This window comes from Mustela nivalis (genome assembly GCF_964662115.1).
Source record: "Mustela nivalis genome assembly, chromosome: 2".
Lineage (NCBI taxonomy): Eukaryota > Metazoa > Chordata > Mammalia > Carnivora > Mustelidae > Mustela > Mustela nivalis.
In genome coordinates, this window is record NC_139021.1 from 105,647,798 (window position 1) to 105,652,247 (window position 4,450).

Here is a 4,450-nt window from a genome sequence, read left to right on the forward strand (position 1 = left end):
GTTGAATACTTCTCATTTATTAAAAGGATCATATGGCTCTCTACTTCCCCTTTATACTCTTAACATGGTGATTTTCAGTACTGGTTGTCAATATTCAGGCATTCCTGTTTTTTGTTTTTTAATTACTTTAAAATAAAATATACACATCTGTGTGTAGAAGAAATAGAAGTACACAGAAATGTGCATAGTGGTTTCAGAGTTGTACTTGCTCTTTTTTCTTATCTGTCTTCTGTTATTTATTTATTTATATGAACATATAATGTATTATTGGCCCCAGGGGTACAGGTCTGTGAATCGCCAGGTTTACATTTCACAGCACTCACTCCTGTTTTCTTTTCTCTTGAGTAAATACCCAAGAATGGAACTGCTGGGTTACATGTTAAGTATATTTTACTTTTATAAGAAATCACCAGTTGTTTTGCAATGTATAAGGATTCTAATTATTCCACAATCTTCCCAATACTTAACAATAACCTCTTTTTTATTTTGCCATTCTGGTGACTATGAAATACTTTGTACTCTTTTAATTTGTGGTTCTTTGATGACTCATAATGCTGAAAATCTTTTCAGAGGCTGATTGGTCATTCCTTTTTTTCCCCCACAGCTATATTGAGGTATGATTGACAAAAATTTTATATATTTAAGGTGTAAATTTTGATATTTTGTTATATGTGTATGTTCTACGATGACCACAATCAAGCTACATAACATAACTATCACTTCAGGTCATTATCTTTTGTGCGTGTGGTGAGAATGCTTACTATCCACCTCCTTTGTAACTTTCTAGAATACAGTATATTATTATTTATTTTTTTAGAATAACAGGATATTATTAACTATAGTCACCATATATACATCTCTTATATAGGTCTCTTACTCATTTATAGGTCTCTTACTCATCTTTTTTTGAACTTACTCATCTTTTTTCTTAAAGATTTTATTTATTTATTTGACAGACAGAAATCACAAGTAGGCAGAGAGGCAGACAGAGGGAAGCAGGTTCCCCACCAAGCAGAGAGCCTGATGCAGGGCTCGATCCCAGGGCATGACCCGAGCCAAAGGCAGAGGATTAACCCACTGAGCCACCTAGGTGCCCCGAACTTACTCATCTTATTTCTGACAGTTTGTATCCTTTAACCAACATCTCCCTATTTCTCCTACGCCCTGGTAGCCACCATTCTACTCCCTGTTACTATGAGTTTGACTTTCTTAGATTCTACACTTAAATGTGATAATACAGCATTTGTCTTTCTCTGACTTATTTCATTTAGCGTAAAGTCCTCCAGGCTCACCCAGGTTTCCACATCTTTGTAAATGGAAGGATTTCCTTCTTTTTTAAGGCCGAATTTTATATGCATATATAATTAGTGTATATTGATAATGATGATAAACCTGATGCTAGTACATAAACATCTACCTCTATGTACACCTAGATAGATAAATGATCTTCATCCTTGCATCCATCAACAGTCACGGGCTGTTTTCATATCTCAACCACTGAGAATAATGATACAATGAACATAGGAGTGCAGATATCTCTTTGAGATAGTGACTTTATTTCCTTGGGATATATTACCAGTTGTGAGGTTATTGGATTCTATGGTAACTCTATTTTTAATTTTTCAGAAACCTCCAGAATACTTCCTGTAGTGAACCTACCGATTTACATCAACAATGGATATAAGTTTCTCTTTTCGGTCCATTCTTGCCAATACTTGCTATTGTTTGAGTTTTTGATTCTAGCCATCCCCACAGATGTGAGGTGATATCTCATTGTGGTTTTGATTTTTATTTCCATGTTGATTAATGATGTTGAACACATTTCCCTATACCTGTTTCGCTAGTCATTCTTACATCTTCTACGAAGAACCTGTTTAAGTCTTTCACTTAAATTTTCTTAGGTTCCTTTTCTTCTGAGTTTGAGAATGATTTTTATGTATTTCAGATAAATAGATTTTGTCATATTTATTTGCTGTATGTATTTTTTTCCTCCAGTGGTGGTTTGTCTGTCATTCTCTTAAAGTGTCATTTTACAGGTAGGAGATTTTAATTATAATTATCAAAAATTTTTTTTTTATGACTGCTCATGTTCTGTTTCAGCTGGGATATTTTAGCCTACCCCCAAGTTGCAGAGAATTTCTCCTCTGTTTCTTCCAGAAGTTCTAGAGTTTGGGTTTTGGATTGAGGTCTATGTTCATTTCAAATTAAATTTTATGTGTGATGTAATATAGAGGTCAAAGTTCATTTTTTTGGTAATCATATCCACCTTGGAAGACAATAATCTTTTACCCACTGAAGACCAACTGACTACCTATATGTTAGTCTATCTCTGAACTCTGAATTGTCCCATGGATCTAGAAGTTTTTTTTATATTAACTCCACACAGTCTTAATTAAGGAAGCTTTGTGATTTAAATCTTGCAATTTGGTAGTACAAATCCTCCAATATTTAAAAAAATTACTTTGACAATTCTAGATTAATTGTAATTCTACAAAAATTTTAGAATCAGTATAACCATTTCCAGAAAAAAAGAAAACCCTGTGGAATTTTGATTGCAATTCCTTTGAATACATGGATACATTTGGAAGAGTGGAGATCTTAATAACATTGCCTTTCAACCTGAGCACATTTGTTTATCTGTGTTTGTAAGTATTATAATTGTCTGTAATATTGTAAATGGCATGTTTAAAATATCATTTTGCAATTATTTGACATTAGTATATAAAGACACAACTTATTTTTGTAACCCAACCTATCCTGAAACATTGCAAGATTTTAACATTATTTCTAGTATTTATATGACTTGATCTTCCTTCAGAGAAGACTTACTTTTGTTTCTGACGGATGGCTATGGCATCGGTATTCCCAGATCATCTTTGTACATTAAGAATTCTTAAGATTCAAAGGTGGTATGCAGTTTCTGAAAGGGTGATCAATTTCTAGTTTGACTTTATTCTAAAGGTATAGTACTTTGAGGTTTCAGTCTAAAGCCTGAGGATCAAGGTTTATCAGAGAAACTTCCCTTCGGTAAGCTGAATTACAATTTTTGTTCTCAACTAATTATTTTCAGGATTTTAATTATACACCTGGAGTAAGCAGATGTTGCTGGGATATAAACAGTTAAAATGCCAGGCTTACTTTCCTCGGCTTCTTTTCCTTGACCCTGTAATTTTCCCCCGCATTTTTAATTCTCCTTTTTTTCAAATAAATGTTTTTCACATTGTCCCAGTCCACCATCACCAGATACCCCCAACTTAGTTCTTAAATCTCAGCCTAAGTAATTCTGCATAATTGTCATCTCCCATTTGTCTTATTTGAAGGGTCATTTGAAAACTTTGAAGCAACACTTAACACTATATTCACATTCTTAAATTCTTTAAAAAGACCTCTCTAAATGTGTATCTATTCTCGGTGCTCTGAGAATTGATACCATAAAAAGGGAAGGACTGACCTGTAGCCTGAACTGTGTCCTTTAAAGTTATGTGTCTTCTCTTAGTTACATTCCAATAATCTTATATGCATGTATTTTATTTTTTTCTCACTATCTATGCATATTCCATTATTTTTGGTAGAAGACTTTTTAAGGCCCGTAAGCATGTGTGGAACACAGAGTTAGCAACCGCAGAGTGAACTGGACTTGGCTTGGCTTCCAACCTCCATTTTGCCTGGGGCAGGAAACTTAATATTCTAATCCAGGAAATTACAGATTTTTTTTTCTGTCTTTATGGGGTAAATTTACACTCAATTCTAGAACTCTCCCTTTTCATCTTGCTGTCCCCAGGGACTAAGAAAAGCCTGTGAAGTTATGCATTATAGAGGAGTTGGAAGGGCTGGGGTCTAAGTCCTTGTATGTGATGTCCCCTGTACCGCCCTCTGATGCCCACTGATCCCAGGGCTCCAGAATCATTGCCTGAGCCAAAGGCAGATGCATAAGGACTGAGCCACCCAGCCGCCCCAACCACCATTGCGACTCTTTGCACACACTTTCTGGAAAGGTCAGCTATACACCTGGGAAGTGAGGTGATGCAAACCCTCTATGGTTTTTATGATCTCCCTACTTCTGAAGCTTGGCCAGAAGTGGGGCAGATGCAGCCCTATCACACTGGTATCCAGGCTCTTTCTTCCCTTTTTTTCTCCCCCGAACTCCTTTACATAGCTCAAAAGTGTTTCTACTCTTCATTCATTCAGAGAAAAATTAGCTTTCATATCTGCAAGCATTCTCCCAAACTCTTTTTATATCATATATGCTCATCTTTGAAGAAAAGAAAGCACCTTTCTCAAAAAAAATATCCCTTTAAAATTATGCTTTTAGTTACTTAAAACACAACAGACTGCTTCGGGCCATGTTGGAATCTGCCATTTCCCCTCATATGACAAATGTCACTGATTTAATGAATGGAAGGCCTGGGGCAATGAAGAAAAACAGGGGAAAATGCCAGATTTTATTTAA

General features: G+C 35.3%; 1 long non-coding RNA gene across 2 annotated transcripts in view; it reads left to right on the forward strand.

Moving 5' to 3' along the window:
* The window catches only part of LOC309859774, a 296,536-nt gene that overhangs the window by 171,048 nt on the left and 121,038 nt on the right, over nt 1-4,450 (forward strand). The window lies entirely within an intron of this gene.